Below are 26,395 nucleotides of genomic sequence, written 5' to 3' on the forward strand. Positions count from 1 at the left end.
TTAAATATATAAACCAAACATTAATACATAAAGGGAAAGAAAGATTCAGAAATTTGGGGCTTAAATACTGTACTTACAGCAATGAACAGGGCACCCAGATTAAAATAACAAGAAACAAACAGCAGATAGGCTGGGAGTATGGCAAAGTGGTAAAGGGCATGACATAGCTGTGCAAAAACTTTACACCCCCTCACATAAACACAAACACACACACACAGACACACATACACAGACACACACACCACAGACACACACACAAACACACACATGTACACACGCATACACACAAACACACAGACACACATACATAAACACACACACAGACACACACACTCCACAGACACACAGGCACACACACACACACAAACATACACACAGACACACACACAGATACACACACACCACAGACACACACATATCACACACACACAGACATACAAACACAAATACATAAAAAATAAAGTATACACAGCAGAGAGAAAGGGAGAGAGAATGTGTGTGTGCAAGATTATACCACTGTCCAAATTAACCTGTCAGTATCTATGGATTCCATCCAACAGCTTCATAATGCCTATTCCCATCAACACATGGAAATTTCTGCAGGATAGATCATATGACAGGACCCCAAATGAATGTCAATTGTGTCTTAGTAATAGAGGTAATGTTAAGCATCTTTCCCAACAACAGTGCAGTAAGACTTTCTAGAACAAGAAAAATGTTGAACAGTGTAAAAATACATGAAGATGTGATAACTTACCTTTGAATAACAGACGAGACAGCAAGCTATGAAGGAAATCTAAACATTCATTTAAATAAATGTAAACCAAGACACAACATGCAAATCATGTGGGCTGGTATGGTGGTTCGAAGGAGAATGGCTCCCACTGGCTTGGTCCCCAGTTGGTAGAACTTTTTGGAAAGGATTAGGAAATGTGGCCTTGCAGGAGGAGATGGGGTCTTGTAGGAGTAGATGTGGCACTACTTGATGAGGTGTCACTGTGGGAGCCTTTTCCAAAAGACTCCTCCCATTTCCAGTGTGCTCTCCGATTGCACATCAAGATGTGAGTTCTTACCTACCACAGCAGCCCCATGTTGCAATTCCTTTGCTCTGCCCATCATAGACAAGGACCCTCTGGAACCATACATCCAATTATACTCTTTCTTTCACAAGTCGCCTTGGTCATGGCGTCTTACCACAGCTTTAGGAAAACACCTAATATAGCTCACAAAAGGAAACATTCATAGCAATCAATGCCCAAGTCAAATTCAACGAAAACAAAGCAAAAAAAATCCAACAGGATCTCAAATAAATAGCCTATCACTGTACCACTAGGAAAGAGAAAAGAGAGATAAATGAACCCAAAGGTGTTAGAAAGAAGGAAAATATAGAGCAAAACAAAAATAAATGAATTAGAGACTGGATTCTGTAAGTGAAAAGCTGTTTGTTTTCTGTCTGTCTGTCTGTCTGTCTGTCTGTCTGTCTATCTATCCATCCATCATCTATCTATCATCTCTATCTATCCATCATCTATCATCTTATGTATTATCTATCATCCTATCTATCTATCTATCTATCTATCTATCTATCTATCTATCTATCTATCTATCTATCTTCCTACCTACTTACATCTATCTAATGATAGCTCAGGCTTCCAGCAAACTCCTTACATAGCTCAGGATGACCTAGATCTTCTCTTAACCTCTACCTCACCAGTTCTGGGATTATAGGGGCATGGCATGCCTGGCTGAGAATCTAATTAAATATGGCCTAATTATAAAATCTAAAAAATGTTATTCACTGTGATCAAGTAAAAGTCATCCTGTGGGTTGAACAATGGTTGAATGTACACAAATGATAAGTGGAATACTCCTTGCCTAGCATGCATGAAGCCTTGTGGCCCTAGCACTACACAAAACTGGGTGTGGTAGTGCACGCCTGAAACCCCAGCACTTGGGAGACTGCAGCAGCAGGATCAGAAGTCCAAGGTTATTCTTAGCTATACAGTGAACGCAAGGCCAGCTTGAGTTACTTAAGAACCTACCTAAAATAATCAAACAAAACCAAACAAGCTGTAATATACCACACTAAGAGGATGAAAGACAGAATCACATGGTCGTTTCTACAGCTGCAGGAAAGGCATTTGATAAACTCCGACATCCTTCAAGATGAAACAGAATAGTTTAAGCATAAAGGGGGAAACATATCATCATAATAAAGTCAATGCATAATAAACACCTAACATCACACCAAACATGGGAACCTGAAACCTTGCCCTCTAAGAGTTGGACCAAGCTTGCCTCTTTTCAGAGCTTTTCCTTTACACAGTAGTATAAGTCCTAGCCAAAGTAGTCTGGAGGGAGAAAAATAAGAAAAGAGATCTGATGTGGGGAAAAGGATATGTATAGAAAAACCTCAAAGACTTTATAAAGAGATAATGAGAGCTGATCAATTCAGCAGTGTTGATTACTACAAAATCAGCATTGTTACTGCACATTTGTAGCGAATCTTCTGAAACAGACATCAAGAAAATAGCCCAGTAATTCTGAAGACAAATGTCAGGAATGTGGTCTATACCAGAGGTGAAAGAACTCTGCAATGAATGTTACAAACAATGATACCACACACACACACACACACACACACACACACACACACACACACACACACCTCTTCCCTCACAGAAAATGATGCGAAAACATCATGTGGCTGGACACAAGATGAACTAAAAAGTAATCAGTAGCCCTTGTATATACAAACAACAAATGGGCTGAGAAAGAAATCAGAGAAACAGCACCCTTCACAATAGCCTCGAATAATATAAAATATCTTGGGGTAACTAACCAAGCAAGTAAAAGTTTTTGTATGACAAGACAAAAACTTCAAGCCTTTGAAGAAAGAAATTGAAGAAGATATCAGAGTACAGTAAGATCTCCCATGTTCATGGATTGGTAGTATTAGCATAGTAAAAATGGCCATCCTATCAAAATCAATCTATAGATTCAACACAATCCTCATGAAAGTTCTAGCACAATTCCATACAGACCTTGAAAGAACAATACTCAATTTCATATGGAAAAACAAATCCCAAGGGTAATGAAAACAATACAATAAAAGGACTTCTGGAGGTATCATCATCCCTAATTTTAAGTTCTACTATAGAGCTATAGTAATAATGGTATTGGCATAAAACCAGTCAGGCTGATCAATGGAATTTAATCAAAGACCTGCATGTTAATGCATACACCTATGGATACTTGATTTTTGATAAAGAAGCCAGAATTATACACAGGAACAAAGAAAACATCCCTAATAAATGGTGCTGGTTTAACTGGATATCTGCATGTACAAGAAAGCAAAATAGATCCAAATTTTCACCCTTCACACAACTCTTCAAGTGGATCAAAGACCTCAATATAAAACCAGATATTCTGGACATGACAGAAGAGAAAGTGGTAAAGAGTCTTGAACACATGTAACAGGAGACAAGTTCTGAACAGAACAGCAATTGCTCAAGCATTGAGATTGACAATTAATAAATGGGAATCCATGAAACTGAAAAGCTTCTGTAAGGCAAAGGACAGTGTCACTAGGATGCAATGGCAGCCTATGGAATGGGAAAAGGTTTTCATCTGACAGAGGGCTAATTTTCAAAATATATAGAGGATTCAAGAAACTAAACATCATCAAATCAAATAACCCAATTAAAAATGGTATATAGATCAAAACAGAATTCTCAACAGAGGAAGGTCAAATGGCCAAGTGTTCTTCTTTTTTTTATTTTTTTATTAACTTGAGTATTTCTTATATACATTTCGAGTGTTATTCCCTTTCCCGGTTTCCGGGCAACCATCCCCCTAATCCCTCCCCCTCCCCTTGTTTATGGGTGTTCCCCTCCCCATCCTCCCCCCATTGCCACTCTCCCCCCAACAATCACGTTCACTGGGGGTTCAGTCTTAGCAGGACCCAGGGCTTCCCCTTCCACTGGTGCTCTTACTAGGATATTCAGTGCTAACTATGAGGTCAGAGTCCAGGGTCAGTCCATGTATAGTCTTTAGGTAGTGGCTTAGTCCCTGGAAGCTCTGGTTGCTTGGCATTGTTGTACATATGGAGTCTCGAGCCCCTTCAAGTTCTTCCAGTTCTTTCTCTGATTCCTTCAACGGGGGTCCTATTCTCAGTTCAGTGGTTTGCTGCTGGCATTCACCTCTGTATTTGCTGTATTCTGGCTGTGTCTCTCAGGAGCAATCTACATCCGGCTCCTGTCAGTCTGCCCTTCTTTGCTTCATCCATCTTGTCTAATTGGGTGGCTGTATATGTATGGGCCACATGTGGGGCAGGCTCTGAATGGGTGTTCCTTCTGTGTCTGTTTTAATCTTTGCCTCTCTCTTCCCTGCCAAGGGTATTCTTGTTCCCCTTTTAAAGAAGGAGTGAAGCATTCACATTTTGATCATCCGTCTTGAGTTTCATTTGTTCTAGGCATCTAGGGTAATTCAAGCATTTGGGCTAATAGCCACTTATCAATGAGTGCATACCATGTGTGTTTTTCTGTGATTGGGTTACCTTACTCATGATGATACTTTCCAGTTCCAACCATTTGCCTACGAATTTCATAAAGTCATTGTTTTTGATAGCTGAGTAATATTCCATTGTGTAGATGTACCACATTTTCTGTATCCATTCCTCTGTTGAAGGGGATCTGGGTTCTTTCCAGCTTCTGGCTATTATAAATAAGGCTGCGATGAACATAGTGGAGCACGTGTCTTTTTTATATGTTGGGGCATCTTTTGGGTATATGCCCAAGAGAGGTATAGCTGGATACTCAGGCAGTTCAATGTCCAATTTTCTGAGGAACCTCCAGACTGATTTCCAGAATGGTTGTACCAGTCTGCAATCCCACCAACAATGGAGGAGTGTTCCTCTTTCTCCACATCCTCGCCAGCATCTGCTGTCACCTGAGTTTTTGATCTTAGCCAATCGCACTGGTGTGAGGTGAAATCTCAGGGTTGTTTTGATTTGCATTTCCCTTATGACTAAAGATGTTGAACATTTCTTTAGGTGTTTCTCAGCCATTCGGCATTCCTCAGCTGTGAACTCTTTGTTTAGCTCTGAACCCCATTTTTTAATAGGGTTATTGTCTCCCTGCGGTCTAACTTCTTGAGTTCTTTGTATATTTTGGATATAAGGCCTCTATCTATTGTAGGGCTGGTAAAGATCTTTTCCCAATCTGTTGGTTGCCGTTTTGTCTTAACCACAGTGTCCTTTGCCTTACAGAAGCTTTGCAGTTTTATGAGATCCCATTTGTCGATTCTTGATCTTAGAGCATAAGCCATTGGTGTTTTGTTCAGGAAATTTTTTCCAGTATGGCCAAGTGTTCTTAAAGAAATGTTCAACATCCTTACCCGGCAGGGAAATTCAAATCAAAATGGCTTTGCGATTCCATCTCACAGCTGTCAGAATGACTAAGATAAAAATGACAGGTGATAGTTTATGCAGCAAGGGTGTGGAGCAAGGGGGACATTCCTCCACTGCACGTGGGAGCGCAAACTTTTAGAGCCACTTTGGAAGTCAATAAAGTGGTTTCTCAGAAAACTAGAAACTGATCTGCTCAAGACCCAGCTATACCACTCCTGGACATGTACCCAAGGATTCTCTATCTTACTATAAGTATACATTGCTCAACTATGTTCATAGTGGCTTAATTTGTAATAGATAGAAATTGGAAACAACCTAGATGTCCCTCAACTGAAGAAAGCGTGGAATATTTACAAAGTAGAGTGTTTACTCAGCCATTATAAAAAAATAACATTTTGAAATTTGTAGGCAAACAGATGGGACAACAAAAGTTCATCTTCCGTGAGATAACCCAGACCCAGAGAGACAAATATGGTATATACTCACGTATAAGGGGATATCAGCTGTAAAGTTAAGGGCAAATCATGCTACAGTCCATAGACCCAGAAAGGCTAACTAACAAGGAAGGCTCAAGGGGGTGGATATGTGAAAACAGAATGGATATTGAGGGAGGACTGGGGACAGGTGGTGACAAGAACAGGAGGGATCGGGATGAGGGTAAATGGAGGAAGACAGTAATGGGAGAGACATCTAGAATTTGTGCATTTTGGGGGTGAGGAAGAAAACTAGTGCATTGGAAACTTCCAGGAATCTAAGAGGGTGACCCTAACTAAGATGTCTAGTAAGTGGGGATACAGAGCCTGTAATCGGACAAGGCTTCCAGTCGAGGCATTGGGACACCAACCCCACCTCAAAACCTTTGACCTACGATTTGTCCTTCTAGCAAGATGTACTGTTGTAAAGGTTGCATAGAAATTGCTGGGGCAGCCAACTGATGACCAGTCCAGCTTGAGAACTATTTACAAGAGGGAGTCCACCCTGACTTCCTAGAGGTCCAGGAACCAGAGGTTTGATAGCCCAGACACCTAGGATAGAACCAAAGTTAACCAGCAAAAAAAAAAAGTCAATAAAATGATTTCTAATGATATTCTTCTATACTTTTAGACATGAGTCCACCATAACCAGAGAGGCTTCATTCAGCAACTGATGGGAAAGGATGTAAAGACCCACAAGGAAACATTAGGCAGAGCTCAGTGAATCCTGTGGAAGAGGTGGAAAAAGTTTGTAGGAGTCAGAGGGGAGAAGGACATCCCAAGAAAACCCACAGAATCAACTGACCTGGGCTCACAGGAACTCACAGAGACTGATGTGACAACCAGGAAGCCTGCACTGGTCTGACCTAGGCCCTCTGCATGTATGTTATGGTTGTGTAGCTTGCTTTTCTTATGGGACTTCTAATAGTGGGAGCAGGGACTCTCTCTGACTCTTTTCCCTGCTTTAGGGCCCCCTTTCTCCTTCTGGGTTGCCTTGTCCAGCCTAAATATGAAGGGTAGTGCCTAGTTTTATTGCAATTGTCTATGTCATGTTTGGTTGATATCCCTGGGAGGCTTGCTATTTTCTGAAGGAAAATGGGGGAGGAGTGGATGGGGGAATGGGATGAGGTGAAGTAACTGGGAGGAGAGGAGTGAGGGGGAAACTGAGGTCAAGATGTATTATATGAAAGAAATACCATAAGGTGGGAAATGATTGAGAAGGACATCATGTAGACCTTTAGAACCCACACCCCTTCATCCCCAGAATTAAACTTTTTCTTTTGTGCTAACATGGCTAGAATAATTGATCAGTATGAAATAAGCAAGATACGGGGAGACATGATCTTACTCATCTGTCGATTCTGAAAGTTAAAAAAGTTACTGTCATAGGGTTGAGAGTAGGACCGTGGGTTTTAGAACTGAGGTGAGAAGCAGCATAGAAAGACAGCAAAATGCTAACCAGTGGGTACCTTGCTGTGGTTAGATGGTGGCGAGAGGTTCTGGTGTGCTTTTCTGTTGTAGGGTGAACGTAGCAAACACCTAAGCATTGTGTATTTCGGAAAGCTATGAGAGGAATTTGAAAGTTTGACATCAATAAATAATTCATTTCTGAAGAGACAGGTTTTTTTTAAAGTTAGGTTGAAAAAGCCAGACTCATAAAATCATATATTCCATGCTTTTACTCATGCATAGAAAAATTCCCACGCGTAGGATGGAGAGAAAACTGATGTAGGAGTAGAAGGGGAAGAGGGAGAGGAGGTAGAAGCAAGGGTAAGAGATGATGATGATGAACGAATATGATCAAAGCATGTCGTATACATGTATAAGAAAGTCACAGTGGAACCTATTGGAAGTAATAGTAACAAGAATTACACATAGTATTCATTAACTCCAACATTACTTTGTACCTTATTAGTGTCCAATTCATATATTGTTATGAATTGTCGTGCCCACCTCGGCCGGCAAGGAAGACGAAACACGGTCGGATTCTTCTCAACAGCCTTTATTGCAGGACCACCTCTTTGCTGATACGGGGACCTCGAGTGGCAAAAGCCTTATACACACAGCAGGCTGAAGCTATGCTAATTGTCCTTCAGGGATTGGCGGAGAACGAATCACCTCACTAGCATGGTATGGTCCTGGCCAACTGACGCCAGGTGCAAAACCCGCGCATGCGCAGTACCGCTGTTCACCACAGGAGGGCGCCCTACAATGACTCAGTTAAAAATAAGTAAAAATTAGATCTCAATACTTCTGGGAGGTGGCTTAAGTCAGTATTTGAAGTTAAAAAAAAAAGCAAATTAAGATATAAATTATGAAAACAAACGAACGGTGTTCTGTTCTGGAAAAAAAAAACCCCAACATCATCAACAACAAAACAAATATGTGAAAAGAAAATGATCAAATATAAAATCTAGAATAAAAATGAGAATAAAATTGGCTGAAGTTCTAGAACCTTCCAAACACAGATCAACTTAATCCAAGGTGAATAATTTGAGCTGGTCAAATAAACCTTTAATAGAGATGGAACTAAACAAAACAAAATAAAAAAAGAAACAAGGCATAAAGGATTTAAAAAAAAATAAACGACACTATGCAAGAAATGTATAGGATAAGCCCAATGTCCTGGATTGAATCCCTGGAACCCATATGGTAGGAGAAAACTGACTCTTGAAAGTTGTCCTCTGACCTCCATACATGCACTGTGGCACTCTCTTACACACACGTTTTACACACACACACACACACACACACACACACACACACACACACACACACACACACACATACACGTCACCCACAAAATAAAAAAAATGTAAAAAGTTTGGTTCTTTAGAAAGAATGGAAAGTTTTGTTTGATATAGACTTGGTTAATAACTGGAAGAATAAAGTTTGTCTAACTCATTCTCATGAAAAATAATGGTGACGTAAAACACGGACTAATTTTAGATATTATCGTCATTGAACAAGAATCAGGACTGAGTTTTAATTTCTCTGTGCCCTGCAAGCAGAGGCAATGATTGGCACTGGCCTATCGTTCCCGGTTGTTTTTAAGGTGGAGAGTCTAATGCAGTAGAGACAGTGTCTCCACAGAGACAAAGGCAGGCTACAAGTGCTGAGGTGAAGAGTGTCTCCTACAACATAAGGTACACAGGCTTCTTCCACATTTCAAGACGTGCATTCTCCAACCTCAGGGTTCCATTCTTGTAATGCAACTGACTGTCTCTGCAGACATCCACTGAAGCCCACATTCATGTTCTCCTTGGGACTTGTAGGCGAGAGAAACCGTACGAATGTGTTCCCATCCACACTGCTTGCTGGGCAAAGGAAAATCTTTGTACTCTGATCCCAGAGTCTCAACAGCTTCTGTCAGCATCCCTGAGAGAGCAGGAGGCTGACCAGACACACCGCGGGCAGGATGCAATGCCACACCCTTCCTAGTTCCTGAATTTGATCAATAGTTGCAGAAACAACATTGAGCTTTCCAAAAGTCATTGATGATAGAATGTTTTAGCCAATAGGAATCAACTTAGTCTTTTAAAAAGGGACTACCTTGTTCTGCTGAAGAACACTCACATACAAAGCTGTAGTCAACACTCATACTGGTTAGATTTTTGGAAGTATTTCTACTTAGATTAGGCTCTAAGGACTCTCATTAGTTGTATTGGGCTTTTATTGGGATTCTCAGACTAGGGTAGAAAATAAAAAAAAAACAAAACAGAGCAACTAGAGTGTAGGAGTTGAGCATAAAGATAATATTAAGGAGAAAAATAAGCAAATATATTGTTGTAGAAATATAAAAATAAAACGGTAATGTTTGGTCTTTTACCCTGCTAGGTCCTACACCTCAGTGCCCCAGATATCTGCTAGATATCTTGGTGGAAAAACAGCCCAGCCACACACTTTCTTACACTCAAACCCGCACATAAAAGAACACACAACACAGTAATCTTAGATCAAATTGGTAAGATATAATTGCCCACTTAAACATACAAAGCCCAGTACCATCCATCCCTTGCACCTTTTATTTGCCAGGTCTCCAGCTTCTCCTCCTCCCACAACGACTCCTCGCTTCTCCCCTCTCTCCATCTCCTGTCTCCTCTAACTTTTCTCCCAACTCATCCTTTCTCTCGGTTCCCCATCGTGTCTTTAAACAGTCCCTTTCCCACTTTTTTCATTACTCACTCTCCCAACTATATCAACTCTAGCACCTTTTATTTGCCAAGTCTCCAGCTTCTCCTTCTCCCACGACGACTCTCTCCTTGCTTCTTTCCTTTCTCCTCCCCTGACTCCTCTAACTTTTTCTCAATTCCCCATCATGTCTCTAAACTGTCCCCTTCCCACCTATCTTCATTCCTCCTCTCCCTCAACTATCTCAACTGTTCCATGCTTTCCCCCCCTGCTCAGGTTCTACTGGCTCAACTGTCACCAACTGTCTTCTCTAACCCTATTCTTTGAATCTAATCCCCCTCTCGCTCCTGACTCCTCCCTCTGCCCAAATCTAGCGCTCTTGCCTTTATTTTACAAATTCAAAGAGAACTCCAAGGCAAACCACAACAATATATAGGCTAATTAATACAATAAATGAATGGTCTACGAGGCATTCAGGCTTCTGAGCTGTCTTGGGAGATTTCAGGGTAGCAGGCAGACTCTGAAGGACAGCCTGCACTGACCCACACTTCTACACAGGGTCATTCAAGCCCGCTAGTACTCTCCCTTCCTCTTCTGAAACACATCTCAGTTAAGTACGGAATCTTAGCATGGGTCTTTTGTATCTCAGAGGAGCACTTGGGTGGCTTATACAACATTTTAGAACTTGACCTTGAGTGAAAGATGATTCTATGAGATTGTTGCTCAAAGGTATCGAGGTCCTGAAGGAGCAGCGAGAAAGTCTAGGAGGACGAACAAGAAGTGAGTGATGCTTCCTGTGCTACGTTTTCAAGAACAGTGGCTGAGATCAAATAGGATTCAGACTCGAATCCAGTAGATTACAATTGATTTGATCTTCAGTAAAGCAGTTTTTTTCTTCCCCTTCAGGAAAAAAAAATTATAAGGTAAAAATATGAACAGCCTTCATAAGCGTGATGGACAATAGGGAGATTTAACCTTCATTAAGAAATATGGCCTATCACTGGCTCCCTGTTTTTGTAGGACAGCCTTCAACGTCTTCATTCTCGGGGGCGAGAAAGTCATTTATAAAACAATTTCAGTGCGATGTTACGATGGTGTGGAGATATTTCACTTGGCTCCTGATAATATTTGTCCGTACGTCGCAGGCTGTAAATAGAGAAAGATGTTTCTTTCTGAAATGTTGACAGTGGTATGCAGATTGGCACCCTAAAGTTTTTACCATGGTGAGATGGCAAATGGGTAACGTGCCCAACGCGGCCGCCTGCATTGCCTCATTCATCTAAAGGGTTGCCAGCTCTTCTGGCTGAAGGTCCTTTCAACCTTTAGCAAAAAGCTGCGGATCAGTCCTAGCACTGGATAAAGGCCCAGTAAAAGACAGGCCTTCAGTTTCCTTTCACTGTTAGTCCTTTAGTAGAGGCAGAGGGGGGAGGGGCAGTGACACTGGAAAGTGGGTGCTTATGTTCTGATTGTGATCTTTTCTTTCCGCCCCTTCCTCTCTTTACTTTAGCTTTTCATTTGAGCTTTGGAGGTTGTAGGGGGGGGAGGCCCAGAGTGGCACCTTTTGTTTTAGCAGATTCTCGATCATTTATGAGATGGAAACAGCTATATTCTGTTCCTTTTATAACATTCCAGATGCCTCACATCAACTGAGATTTCAAAATTCAGAACATCCTATCAGAAGTAGTGAGATTGTATTGTTTTAGGAAACTTTCCCATTTTAGAAACGAACCGTTGACACCTGGCGTTGTTCTTGTGATCCAGGGTCTCTGCTCTGCTCGTCTTCCCACACGAGGAGGCTCCTCTCTTTGTAGTTACTTCTCTTAGACGTCACCATTAATGACTTTCATTCATGCACGCTTTCTTTCAGCTTTTAAACATTTTCTTTGTCACTGCAATTTCTTCACTTAAAAATCCTTTAAGATGTGCTCCCAGACCTGTTTCCCTGTGTTCGTGTCTCACCATTCTTGGAGTACTAGGGTACCATTTCTGCTGTCCATGATTGACTCACATGTAATCAGTTAGTTTTAGACGACATAACATCTAAACATGTAAACGTCGATGATATAAACATGTAGTGTCTTAGGTTTGCAATTCATATCTTAATATGCACTTTCATCTGTTGTTGAAGTATCTTTATGAACTTAATTTTTCAGTTACTTAAATATGCTTATTTTTGCTCATGAAAGTTTTATTATCTACCTATATTTAAGTGTTTACTATTCTTTTTTTAAAATTTATTTATTTTATGTATATGAGTACACTGTAGCTGTCTGCAGACACACCAGAAGAGGGCATCAGATCCCATTACAGATGGTTGTGAGCCACCATGTGGTTGCTGGGAATTGAACTCAGGACCTCTGGAAGAGCAGTCAGTGCTCTTAACCGCTGAGCCATTTCTCCAGCCCAAGTGTTTACTATTCTTGAAGATTTTATATAGGTAGATCCTAATTTCCTCCATCCAAATCATAGCCTCTTCAACTTGTCCCCTTTCCAATTTCATGTCTTTTAAATCTTTGCTTCTTACTATTTATTTATTAATTTCTTTGTTTGTTGATAACCCTTAAGTCTGGTTAGTGCTTTCGATGTGCGCGTGGGTGTGCAGCTATTCACGGGGGAGTGAAAACGAGTTGCCATATTTTCAATAAAGGATTATTCTACCCCCTGCAGCTGTGAGCTGGCCATGGCTCTTTGGTGAGGGGAATCTTGAGATCCTTGAGGCCATCTTTGCTGGATTTTGTCTGGCTTCCTTTTGTGTAGGTATTGTGCAGGTAAGCACGGCATCTGTGAACTCAGGGATGGGATATATATGTCATATATGTCACACTTACACGACCACACTGAAGAGCTCTGCTTCCCACCCTTTGGTTTTTACATTCTTTCTACCTCGTCTTCTGCCATGTTTCCTGAATACTGGTGGAGGAATATTGTGTGATACGGACATACTACTTAGGACTGGACAGTCAACCTATTATTCTCAGAACTCTGACTATTTGAAGTTTTTCATTGACTGTTGCCCACTGCTAAAAGAGGCTTCTCTGACCAAGGTCGGGGGTAGGTCTATAAGTATAAACTTTAGCATTTAGGGGAAACTCTTACAGCATGTCCATTTAGCAAGGTAATACTAGCAGTTCTTGCCAAGGTCTAATACTTCTCCAGCCATAGAATCTTGACCAGGATTACTATACCAGGCATATAGTTTCCTCCTGTGGAGGAGTCATCAAATCCAATCAGAAATGGGTTGGGTACTTTTTAACATCCGTGCCACTATTGTGTCTGTGGACGTATCTTGCCTGGAAGGCTGATATTGCAGTATTCAGAGTCCAGCACTAGGTAAGACTAATGTCCTTCTCACTCCAGCATCCGGTATGGCACATTCAAGTCCTCTGAAAACTGTTCGACAGAGAGGAGGTCACCCTATCGGTTTGAGATTGGTTTCTTTATGTCCTACAACCAGAGTGTGTGTGGTGTCTTATGCAATGCGGTCTTATCACGCGGCTACCGAGAATAATGAAGGACAACGGAAAGGGCCTGTTTCGTTTTGGAGACTTCTCTGGATTCCTTGGCACATAACTCTTAGGGGGCATTCACAGCCTTGAAATATAAGTTTCATTTAATAATCTATATCTTACGGGAGCAACATTGTCTACTTATGCAGTAGAATTCTATACAATTCTTTTCTTTAAAAACAAGTTTTATTTAGGAATTGTCTTACTAACTAGTGGGTTAACATCTCATCCACTTCCACCCCTTGCCCTGCCTCATTAGCTTTTACTCCTTTAACTCCTGTCACGCGCCCAATGTCCCGCCAGCAAGAACGACGCGAGGCAACAGGATTCTTCTGCGAGCAAGCCTTTACTGTGTTACAGCTCTTCTTAGTGTTACAGCTCTCTTAGTGTTACAGCTCTCTTGAACAGGGACCCCGAGCAGCAAAATCGCTCGGCTTATATAGACAACAGTATGCTAATTATCTCTCAGGGATTGGTGGGGCACGGATCACCCCACTACTTGTCCTCCAGGGATTGGCGGAGAATGAGTCACCTCATTAGCATATTAATGGTCAACTGACACCTGGTGCATAAACCGCACATGTGCAGTACCGCTGTTCACCACTAGAGGGAGCCCTACATCTCATTATCGTATGGCCGCCCTAGCAAGGGGACAAGCCTGCACATGCGCAGTAAGTTGTCGACATCCAGACAAGGCTGGATGTCGGCGCCATCTTTGTTTCTCCACGCCGCTCTCTACAAACTCCCAATATTCCTCCCTCTTACTTCACTTTAGTTTTTATTCTACCATTCTTGCGATTGTATTTAGTAATTGGACTGAGAGATAGCAGGCTTCCATACGTCTTTTCCTATATCCTTGCTTTGGGTTGGTCCCTTCCCCTTTCCTCCACACCTTGTTTCCCCCTCCTCCCTGTCCCTCCTTGCTTAAGCTTTCCTGCACCCAGTACTCCATTTCCCTACTATTGTTTTGCTTATATTCTACTGTCCTTTTCCATTAATGTCACTCCTAACTCAAAGTCCCCTTTCAAGATTTTTACTTCTGTTTAAATTCATAAAAACAAAAGATTGAAGCTAGAATCTGCATTTGGGGAAAAAAGTGACAATTTTTCATATATATATACATATATATATATATATATATATATATATATATATATATTACAGATTTCATGACATCATTTTAATAACATCTCATCGTGTGCACGTACCATAGTTTCCCTTATCTAGTCTCTATCGAGGAGCGTTTGGATTGATTCGTTTCCTAGCTGTTGTGAATGAAGGAGTAGTGGACACGAAGGGGCACATCTTTGTAGTAGGATGTCAAGTCCCTTGCGTGGTGTATGCCCCAGATCTATAACCAGGCCACACGGCCTTTCCAAGTTTAGTTTTTGCTTTTTGAAACCATCAGACTGATTTCCAAGTTGCTGTACTAGTTTTCACCCCACTGATGTACAAGGGTTATCTTTGCCGTATCCATACCAGTGTTTGCTGTAATATGTGTTCCTAAGATGGCCACTCTGACCGGGGTGAGATTTTTTTTAATAATGTAATATTTTTATTAATTCTTTGGAATGTTGCTTAAAGTTATGTAAACTTGAATTTTCCTGATGGCTAATGATGTTGAGTACTTTTAGAAGCATTTCCTATTTTTTTGTAATTTTTTTGAGACTTTTCTGTTCAGTTACATAGCCCATTTTGAAAAACTGAGTTATTTGTTTCCTCAATATTTTTTTTTTTATTAACTTGAGTATTTCTTATATACATTTCGAGTGTTATTCCCTTTCCCGGTTTCCCGGCAAACATCCCCTCCCCCCTCCCCTTCCTTATGGGTGTTCCCCTCCCAACCCTCCCCCCATTGCCGCCCTCCCCCCCATAGTCTAGTTCACTGGGGGTTCAGTCTTAGCAGGACCCAGGGCTTCCCCTTCCACTGGTGATCTTACTAGGCTATTCATTGCTACCTATGGGGTCAGAGTCCAGGGTCAGTCCATGTATAGTCTTTAGGTAGTGGCTTAGTCCCTGGAAGCTCTGGTTGCTTGACATTGTTGTACATATGGGGTCTCGAGCCCCTTCAAGCTCTTCCAGTTCTTTCTCTGATTCCTTCAACGGGGGACCTATTCTCAGTTCAGTGGTTTGCTGCTGGCATTCACCTCTGTATTTACTGTATTCTGGCTGTGTCTCTCAGGAGAGATCTACATCCGGCTCCTGCACTTCTTTGCTTCATCCATCTTGTCTAATTGGGTGGCTGTATATGTATGGGCCACATGTGGGGCAGGCTCTGAATGGGAGTTCCTTCAGTCTCTGTTTTAATCTTTGCCTCTGTCTTCCCTGCCAAGGGTATTTTTGTTCCCCTTTTAGAGAAGGAGTGAAGCATTCACATTTTGATCATCCGTCTTGAGTTTCATTTGTTCTAGGCATCTAGGGTAATTCAAGCATTTGGGCTAATAGCCACTTATCAATGAGTGCATACCATGTATGTCTTTCTGTGATTGGGTTAGCTCACTCAGGATGATATTTTCCAGTTCCAACCATTTGCCTACGAATTTCATAAAGCCATTGTTTTTGATAGCTGAGTAATATTCCGTTGTGTAGATGTACCACACTTTCTGTATCGATTCCTCTGTTGAAGGGCATCTGGGTTCTCTCCAGCCTCTGGCTATTATAAACAAGGCTGCGATGAACATAGTGGAGCACGTGTCTTTTTTATATGTTGGGGCATCTTTTGGGTATATGCCCAAGAGAGGTATAGCTGGATACTCAGGCAGTTCAATGTCCAATTTTCTGAGGAACCTCCAGACTGATTTCCAGAATGGTTGTACCAGTCTGCAATCCCACCAACAATGGAGGAGTGTTCCTCTTTCTCCGCATCCTCGCCAGCATCTGCTGTCACCTGAGTTTTTGATCTTAGCCATTCTCACTGGTGTGAGGTGGAATCTCAGGGTTGTTTTGATTTGCATTTCCCTTATGACTAAAGATGTTGAACATTTCTTTAGGTGTTTCTCAGTCATTCGGCATTCCTCAGCTGTGCATTCTTTGTTTAGCTCTGAACCCCATTTTTTAATAGGGTTATTTGTTTCCCTGCGGTCTAACTTCTTGAGTTCTTTGTATATTTTGGATATAAGGCCTCTATCTGTTGTAGGATTGGTAAAGATCTTTTCCCAATCTGTTGGTTGCCTTTTTGTCCTAACCACAGTGTCCTTTGCCTTACAGAAGCTTTGCAGTTTTATGAGATCCCATTTGTCGATTCTTGATCTTAGAGCGTAAGCCATTGGTGTTTTGTTCAGGAAATTTTTTCCAGTGCCCATGTGTTCCAGATGCTTCCCTAGTTTTTCTTCTATTAGTTTGAGTGTGTCTGGTTTGATGTGGAGGTCCTTGATCCACTTGGACTTAAGCTTTGTACAGGGTGATAAGCATGGATCAATCTGCATTCTTCTACATGTTGACCTCCAGTTGAACCAGCACCATTTGCTGAAAATGCTATCTTTTTTCCATTGGATGGTTTTGGCTCCTTTGTCAAAAATCAAGTGACCATAGGTGTGTGGGTTCATTTCTGGGTCTTCAATTCTGTTCCATTGGTCTATCTGTCTGTCTCTGTACCAATACCATGCAGTTTTTATCACTATTGCTCTGTAATACTGCTTGAGTTCAGGGATAGTGATTCCCCCTGAAGTCCTTTTATTGTTGAGGATAGCTTTAGCTATCCTGGGTTTTTTGTTATTCTAGATGAATTTGCAAATTGTTCTGTCTAACTCTTTGAAGAATTGGATTGGTATTTTGATGGGGATTGCATTGAATCTGTAGATTGCTTTTGGTAAAATGGCCATTTTTACTATATTAATCCTGCCAATCCATGAGCATGGGAGATCTTTCCAACTTCTGAGGTCTTCTTCAATTTCTTTCCTCAGTGTCTTGAAGTTCTTATTGTACAGATCTTTTACTTGCTTGGTTAAAGTCACACCGAGGTACTTTATATTATTTGGGTCAATTATGAAGGGTGTCGTTTCCCTAATTTCTTTCTCGGCTTGTTTCTCTTTTGTGTAGAGGAAGGCAACTGATTTATTTGAGTTAATTTTATACCCAGCCATTTTGCTGAAGTTGTTTATCAGCTTTAGTAGTTCTCTGGTGGAACTTTTGGGATCACTTAAATATACTATCATATCATCTGCAACTAGTGATATTTTGACCTCTTCTTTCCGATCTGTATCCCCTTGATCCCCTTTTGTTGTCTGATTGCTCTGGCTAGAACTTCAAGAACTATATTGAATAAGTAGGGAGAGAGTGGGCAGCCTTGTCTAGTCCCTGATTTTAGTGGGATTGCTTCAAGTTTCTCTCCATTTAGTTTAATGTTAGCAACTGGTTAGCTGTATATGGCTTTTACTATGTTTAGGTATGGGCCTTGAATTCCTATTCTTTCCAGGACTTTTATCATGAAGGGGTGTTGAATTTTGTCAAATGCTTTCTCAGCATCTAATGAAATGATCATGTGGTTCTGTTCTTTCAGTTTGTTTATATAATGGATCATGTTGATGGTTTTCCGTATATTAAACCATCCCTGCATGCCTGGGATGAAGCCTACTTGATCATGGTGGATGATTGTTTTGATGTGCTCTTGAATTCGGTTTGCCAGAATTTTATTGAGTATTTTTGCGTCGATATTCATAAGGGAAATTGGTCTGAAGTTCTCTTTCTTTGTTGTGTCTTTGTGTGGTTTAGGTATAAGAGTAATTGTGGCTTCGTAGAAGGTATTCGGTAGTGATCCATCTGTTTCAATTTTGTGGAATAGTTTGTATAATATTGCTATGAGGTCTTCTATGAAGGTGTTGATAGAATTCTGCACTAAACCCGTCTGGACCTGGGCTCTTTTTGGTTGGGAGACCTTTAATGACTGCTTCTATTTCCTTAGGAGTTATGGGGTTGTTTAACTGGTTTATCTGTTCCTGATTTAACTTCGATACCTGGTATCTGTCTAGGAAATTGTCCATTTCCTGAAGATTTTCAAGTTTTGTTGAATATAGGTTTTTATAGTAAGATCTGATGATTTTTTGAATTTCCTCTGAATCTGTAGTTATGTCTCCGTTTTCACTTCTGATTTTGTTAATTTGGACACATTCTCTGTGTCCTCTCGTTAGTCTGGCTAAGGGTTTATCTATCTTGTTGATTTTCTCAAAGAACCAACTTTTGGTTCTGTTGATTCTTTCTATGGTCCTTTTTGTTTCTACTTGGATGATTTCAGCTCTGAGTTTGATTATTTCCTGCCTTCTACTCCTCCTGGGTGTATTTGCTTCTTTTTGTTCTAGAGCTTTTAGGTGTGCTGTCAAGCTGGTGACATATGCTCTTTCCTGTTTCTTTCTGCAGGCACTCAGCGCTATGAGTTTTCCTCTTAGCACAGCTTTCATTGTGTCCCATAAGTTTGGGTATGTTGTATTCATTTTCATTAAATTCTAAAAAGTTTTTAATTTCTTTCTTTATTTCTTCCTTGACCAGGTTATCATTGAGTAGAGCATTGTTCAATTTCCACGTATATGTGGGCATTCTTCCCTTATTGTTATTGAAGACCAGTTTTAGGCCGTGGTGGTCCGATAGCACGCATGGGATTATTTCTATCTTTCTGTACCTGTTGAGGCCCGTTTTTTGACCAATTATATGGTCAATTTTGGAGAAAGTACCATGAGGAGCTGAGAAGGTATATCCTTTTGCTTTAGGATAGAATGTTCTATAAATATCCGTTAAGTCCATTTGGCTCATGACTTCTCTTAGTCTGTCGACATCACTGTTTAATTTCTGTTTCCATGATCTGTCCATTGATGAGAGTGGGGTGTTGAAATCTCCCACTATTATTGTGTGAGGTGCAATGTGTGTTTTGAGCTTTAGTAAGGTTTCTTTTACGTATGTAGGTGCCCTTGTATTTGGGGCATAGATATTTAGGATTGAGAGTTCATCTTGGTGGATTTTTCCTTTGATGAATATGAAGTGTCCTTCCTTATCTTTTTTGATGACTTTTAGTTGAAAATTGATTTTATTTGATATTAGAATGGCTACTCCAGCTTGCTTCTTCTGACCATTTGCTTGGAAAGTTGTTTTCCAGCCTTTCACTCTGAGGTAGTGTCTGTCTTTGTCTCTGAGGTGTGTTTCCTGTAGGCAGCAGAATGCAGGGTCCTCGTTGCGTATCCAGTTTGTTAATCTATGTCTTTTTATTGGGGAGTTGAGGCCATTGATGTTGAGAGATATTAAGGAATAGTGATTATTGCTTCCCGTTATGTTCATATTTGGATGTGAGGTTATGTTTGTGTGCTTTTCTTCTCATTTTTTTGTTGCCAAGACGATTAGTTTCTTGCTTCTTCTAGGGTATAGCTTGCCTCCTTATGTTGGGCTTTACCATTTATTATCCTTTGTAGTGCTGGATTTGTAGAAAGATATTGTGTAAATTTGGTTTTGTCATGGAATATCTTGGTTTCTCCATCTATGTTAATTGAGAGTTTTGCAGGATACAGTAACCTGGGCTGGCATTTGTTTTCTCTTAGGGTCTGTATGACATCAGTCCAGGATCTTCTGGCCTTCATAGTTTCAGGCGAGAAGTCTGGTGTGATTCTGATAGGTCTGCCTTTATATGTTACTTGACATTTTTCCCTTACTGCTTTTAATATTCTTTCTTTATTTTGTGCGTTTGGTGTTTTGACAATTATGTGACGGGAGGTGTTTCTTTTCTGGTCCAATCTATTTGGAGTTCTGTAGGCTTCTTGTATGTCTATGGGTATCTCTTTTTTTAGGTTAGGGACGTTTTCTTCTATGATTTTGTTGAAGATATTTACTGGTCCTTTGAGCTGGGAGTCTTCACTCTCTTCTATACCTATTATCCTTAGGTTTGATCTTCTCATTGTGTCCTGGATTTCCTGTATGTTTTGGACCAGTAGCTTTTTCTGCTTTACATTATCTTTGACAGTTGAGTCAATGATTTCTATGGAATCTTCTGCTCCTGAGATTCTCTCTTCCATCTCTTGTATTCTGTTGGTGAAGCTTGTATCTACAGCTCCTTGTCTCTTCTTTTGGTTTTCTATATCCAGGGTTGTTTCCATGTGTTCTTTCTTGATTGCTTCTATTTCCATTTTTAATTCCTTCAACTGTTTGATTGTGTTTTCCTGGAATTCTTTCAGGGATTTTTGCGATTCTTTCAGGGATTTTTGCGATTCCTCTCTGTAGGCTTCTACTTGTTTATTAATGTTTTCCTGTGTTTCCCTAAGGGAGTTCTTCATGTCTTTCTTGAAGTCCTCCAGCATCATGATCAAATATGATTTTGAAACTAGATCTTGCTTTTCTGGTGTGTTTGGATATTCCATGTTTGTTTTGGTGGGAGAATTGGGCTCCGATGATGCCATGTAGTCTTGGTTTCTGTTGCTTGGGTTCCTGCGCTTGCCTCTCGCCATCAGATTATCTCTAGTGTTACTTTGTTCTGCTATTTCTGACAGTGGCTAGACTGTCCTATAAGCCTGTGTGTCAGGAGTGCTGTAGACCTGTTTTCCTCTCTTTCAGTCAGTTATAGGGACAGAGTGTTCTGCTTTCGGGCATGTAGTTTTTCCTCTCTACAGGTCTTCAGCTGTTCCTGTGGGCCTGTGTCTTGAGTTCACCAGGCAGCTTTCTTGCAGCAGAAAAGTTGGTCTTACCTGTGGTCCCGAGGCTCAAGTTCGCTCGTGGGGTGCTGCCCACAGGCTCTCTGCAGTGGCAGCAACCAGGAAGATATGCGCCGCCCCTTCTGGGAGCTTCAGTGCACCAGGGTTCCAGATGGCCTTGTTGTTTTCCTCTGGCGTCCGAGATGTGTGTGCAGAGAGCAGTCTCTTCTGGTTTCCCAGGCTTGTCTGCCTCTCTGAAGGTTTAGCTCTCCCTCCCACGGGATTTGGGTGCAGAGAACTGTTTATCCGGTCTGTTTCCTTCAGGTTCCGGCGGTGTCTCAGGCAGGGGTCCTGCCGCTCCTGGGCCCTCCCCCACGGGAGCCCAGAGGCCTTATACAGTTTCCTCTTGGGCCAGGGATGTGGGCAGGGGTGGGCAGTGTTGGTGGTCTCTTCCACTCTGCAGCCTCAGGAGTGCCCACCTGACCAGGCGGTTGGGTCTCTCTCTCACGGGGTCTGGGAGCAGAGAGCTGCTGCAGGCCGGGATCCGCGGGTGTGGATTCCTCTCTTATTTTTAAGCCATGAAGTTAATGCTATCCGTGTACCTTGGATTTGTGACCTTTACTGGAGGGTTGTCAATGCAGCAGGGCCACACCATTAAAGAAAACAGATTCTTACTCTTCCAGAAGCCATCACCTGCCAATTGCTCCTGAGGTAGGGGTGAGTCTTACCTCTCTTCCGCATGCTGGAATTTTGTCAGACCTGAGCAGTCTTGTGCATTCCGTCTCCACTGCTGTGAATTCGTATGTGTAACTGCCCTGTGTACAATAAACACTATTTCCCCTTAGTCACCCACCATCCCCTTCTAATCTATCTTCCTCAATGATCCTTGACTCTTGACAGGGGGTGTGATATAGACATCCAGTTCAGGGCCGCACATTCTGTAGTCTCTCATTCTCTGCACTTGACCAGTTGAGTGCTTCTACGTTAAGCATATTCTACTGCAAAAGAAACTTTTCTGATGATGGTCAGCCAATGCACTATTTATCTGTTTAAGTCGTTAGGGACATATCCACTATGTCCATTTAGTAGAGTAATAGCCCTACTCCCCTCGGGCCTACATCCTGTCTAGTCACAGGTTCTTGGCCTAGATAATGGTGGTAGGTATGGATTCCAATTTGTGGAGTAGGGCTTGAATCATCAGAAAACAAGATGCCATACTATAGCATAAAGCATGTTTAAAGATAAAAACTTTAGTACGTTGCTCATGTTGTAAAAAGACAGGTTAGGATCTAGACACCTGCCACACTAGTCTGTTCTTTTCTAATTATACATGGTGCCTTCCAGACCAAAGTCCTTTCTGCAAAGGTGATTTGGTAGTGTGGTATAGGATCTCAGAGCGATTAGGTGGTTTAAGCAAGGATATATGCCAGGTAAATGGCACAGATTTGATTTACAACGGAGGCTATGGGATTCCAGTTCTTTACTATGCTTCATCTGTTATCTATAGATATTTGTGATGGTAATAGTGCTGCTCTGTACATGCCACTGTAATGTGTCTGTATCTTGCTGACCTCAGGACAAGGACAAAGTCTTAGATATCAAATCTAGCCAATAAAAATGATATTAGCTCACACAGTAGGCACTTTTTAAATTGTTAAATAAAACGAGTGTACTAGACACATCAGGTACACACACGTATGAATATATCCCTATACTTTAACCTTATAAAAGAGGATTCTGCGACTCAGATTGTTTGTGAAAACTTTACCTAGTCTGTTTATTAGTAGAGGCAGGAATTTAGAATCAATCTGTCCTTTCTTTTATAAATACTGGCTACATTTGATATCTTTATTTGCCACAGCTACTCAGTACTTGAAATATGACAACTCCAAAGTGGGAATTTCTTTAACTGAAAAATATATAAGTTTAAGGACTCAGTATGAGAAAAGGTGCAATATTCCATGTTGGTACATTTTTTCATATTGACACAGCAAATTGGATTAAACATATATTATTAAAATTTATATTTTATTTGTTTTAAAACATGGGTATAAAACAAATGGTACTTGTGGAGTAGGGCTTGAATCATTTACATGGCGCACCACTGACTATCCATTCTCTCAGTCTAGGTCTCCCATGACCCCTCCTATCCTCTTTGGTCTATGTATGTGAAACCCAGAGAGTCACCAGAAGCCGGGTCTAGATGACCCATTTCTACATTACACTTCACCAACCGAATGAAGCTCAAGGCCACTGTGCTCATCTGATACCCCAGCTGGGATGGTTTCCACATTCTACTTGATTGGTCCTGTGGTAAAAGGCAGGCTAAGGCACACTGGACAGTAGCCACATCAGACTGTTCCCTCCTAAAAGGACTTCCCTGTGAGATTTCTCTTATGCAGATCCAAGGCCCTGAAGGCCTCTGAGTAGCATTTTGATACATCAAAGAACTGCGAGGGCTCCACAGGGGCTTGGAGGTCTTATCACTCAATGGTGTCTGGAGACAAGGGTCTGCGGTGTCCTACGAGCCGCAGTAGCACTCATACACACTTAAAACGAAAGGAGCCAGGGTCCCAGTGCTCAAGACTGCAGTAACTAGCTTCTAATGGGCACCCTCTGCTGTATACCAGACTTTGTCTTCTGCTTCATCCTCTTTGAAAGAGGGAAATTACTAGAAAATGATTCTGGCACGTCAGTACCTACTCTTATAATATGAAGACGATCTAGGATGGTCACTGTGTCCACTCTTGATTACAACACTGGCAAGTGTCCCATGTCACCTACCACCATAGAGAAAGATGCTTGAATTGAGGTGGGAGGGGCACCGTAGCCAGGTGGCATGCTCCCTGCTGTTTGGGAATGACCGATGTTCAATCACACAAAATGTCAGCGGAAGCAAAGTGCCCTAAAACATGAGCTGGTAAAAGAGTCAGAGAGAGAGAGAGAGAGAGAGAGAGAGAGAGAGAGAGAGAGAGAGAGAGTGTCAGAGGACAGGAGATCTGAAAGTTGTCAGAGTTTGAGTCTTGTGCTAGCACCCCAAGAACACTGCACTTGTTTCTTCCCATCTTTGCGCTCAGTGACAGTGTGTGGATGGCTTTAAATCGGTTACTGTGGGGATTTTTTATGCAGCATAAGTAGGGTTGTCTTTGGATGTGGTAGGATTCTTCATGCATTGGAACTGTGCAAATCTTCAGATTAGCCTTATCCTTTGAACCTGTTATTAAGTCCAGTAGCACATCACGGTGCAGAACATTGAGTAACCAATGACAGGTGTCCCTTTGAAGGACACCTTTGGTGCTCCAGCTGGGTGGCTCCGCGGTGTGATCTGAATCTCTGTGAGCTGGGTGTGGAAGGGACGGCAGGTTCTATGTGGACACTGTCTTCCTCACTCCAAACCCTCCATTTAATGTCATTCATGGTCCACTCACTGTCACCCGAGTAGCTCTGCGTTTGCTGAATGATGACAAGCAACTGATACTGACACGTGGCGTCCTTTTAACACGGAGGCTTTGAACGTTAGGAACCTCAGGATGGATGTGTTTGCATCCTGGTCTGGATAGGAGGCTCACAGCATTTCCTTTGTCAAGTGGGAGACCCAGCAGAGCTTTGTCCTGAGTGATCCTTGTTAGTGAGGCTCTTGCTGTGCGTATTCGCAGCCTGTGAAATAGCCTTCAGCACGGTAACATGTTTTTTTTGCTTTGTCTTGGTTTTAGTTTTGTGTTTCTGGCTATTGTTTCAACAGGAAAAAAAAATATTCCAGAAGCTGTGTTGGTGGTGTTGGGCACTGTGTCTTATTCTTTTTTTAATTTTCAATTTTTCCAACATGTGTATGATCAAACAGCTTGCATGCACATACTTCTTGCAATGAGTCATTGGCCCGCTTCAAGGTTTCTGAAGCACCATAAGTACTGTTGAGCCTCATCTCTCATATCCTGTTGTCGCCCAGAGTTAGGGTGATCTCGTGGCAGGGCAGGGCATCTGAAGGCAGGATCCATGTGAGATCCGGGTGGCTTCTGCCCTTGGTGACACTTGTCCTGCCTGATCACGGGGCACGGCCATCACTGTGGCTCTGTACTCTTCTCTCCTCAGTAGGGTAAGCGGCAAGAGCTGCAGCAGCAGGCGCTCCATGCTGTGGGGCCTGCGGTCCCAAGCCTCCTTCCTGGTGGTTAGAAAACTGGCCCTACTCAGCAAAATCATGGTCCTCTGGCTCTGTGCCCACATCATTACAGATGGTTGTGAGCCACCATGTGTTTGCTGGGAATTGAACTCAGGACCTCTGGAAGAGCAGTCAGTGCTCTTAACCACCGAGCCATCTCTCCAGCCCTATGAGACCAGTTTTAAAAGTATCTTCCTGTAAGACCTGCCTTTTTTTGTTTGTTTTTTATATTGTTTTGTTTTGTTTGAGGTAGGGTTTCTCTGTGTAGTCCTGGCTGTCCTGGAATGCATCCTGTAGACCAGGCTCAAACTAAGAGATCTGCCTGCCTTTGCCTCTCGAGTGCTGGGATTAAAGGCACCTCCACTGCCTTTTTATCTTTTTCTTTCTTGAGTTCTGGAGATACTCCCCTCCCTGACTGCTGCTGCTTCCTCTCCCCTGGAAGCCTCCACGTCTGTGCCTATCCTATGGAAGCTGGTGTGGAGGTCCAGGCCTTCTGTGAAGGAGGGCTTCTTCCCTTTTCACCCTCTTTCCTCGGTGAGTCAAGTTTGACTCAAAAAATCCCTCTGCTCTTGGAAATCTTCCCAGTACTGTTTAAACCAAGCAGTCTGTTAGGCATCCTCTCGTTAGAGCTCTGCCTTTCACCTTTATCTTTCCTTAGTAGCTCTCATGTGTTATTCATAGCGATGCTTATCTTTCAGTCACAAGAAAAGTTCTTCGTTAGAAGTGAACTGCTGTTCTTTTTCTCTTTTCGTATGACTTCTACGCTTAATACCCAATGCATAATTATTAAGTAATTAGAAGAAAAGAATTTGTAACACCTTAAGCATTTTTTTATTCTCCATCTAAACAAGATAGACGCCCACTATTAGTTCACTGTATCTTTACAGCGCTTCTTGGAGGCATGTGTTACCGTCTCTATTTGCACACGAGGCGTTTGAAATCCGGGGTAACTGAACAACGGCTTAGAGTCATAGAGCAGTGCACTGGGGTAATGTGTCACTGTGGAAGAAAGGTCAGCTTTCTTCAGATTTCTCCAGGACACACGCTGTCCCCTTCACACGCCATCTTCTGTGAACAGAGAGTGAGGAGGAGCAACGTCCGCCGAGTAGGAGGCAGTG

General features: G+C 41.9%; 1 long non-coding RNA gene across 3 annotated transcripts in view; it reads left to right on the forward strand.

Annotated features, from left to right (window-relative positions):
- Positions 1–12,731: 12,731 nt before the first annotated feature.
- The window catches only part of LOC102546399 (uncharacterized), a 30,182-nt gene continuing 16,518 nt past the window's right edge, over positions 12,732–26,395 (forward strand). For 2 of the 3 annotated variants that reach the window (XR_010060923.1, XR_010060924.1), the window contains exon 1: positions 12,732–14,191. This is a non-coding gene — a long non-coding RNA (uncharacterized LOC102546399). Of the gene's footprint in view, positions 14,192–21,543 lie in introns of those variants that run through there. The other variant, XR_005497657.2, reaches the window with a different exon arrangement.

The sequence above is a fragment of the Rattus norvegicus genome, chromosome 20, assembly GCF_036323735.1.
Source record: "Rattus norvegicus strain BN/NHsdMcwi chromosome 20, GRCr8, whole genome shotgun sequence".
NCBI lineage: Eukaryota > Metazoa > Chordata > Mammalia > Rodentia > Muridae > Rattus > Rattus norvegicus.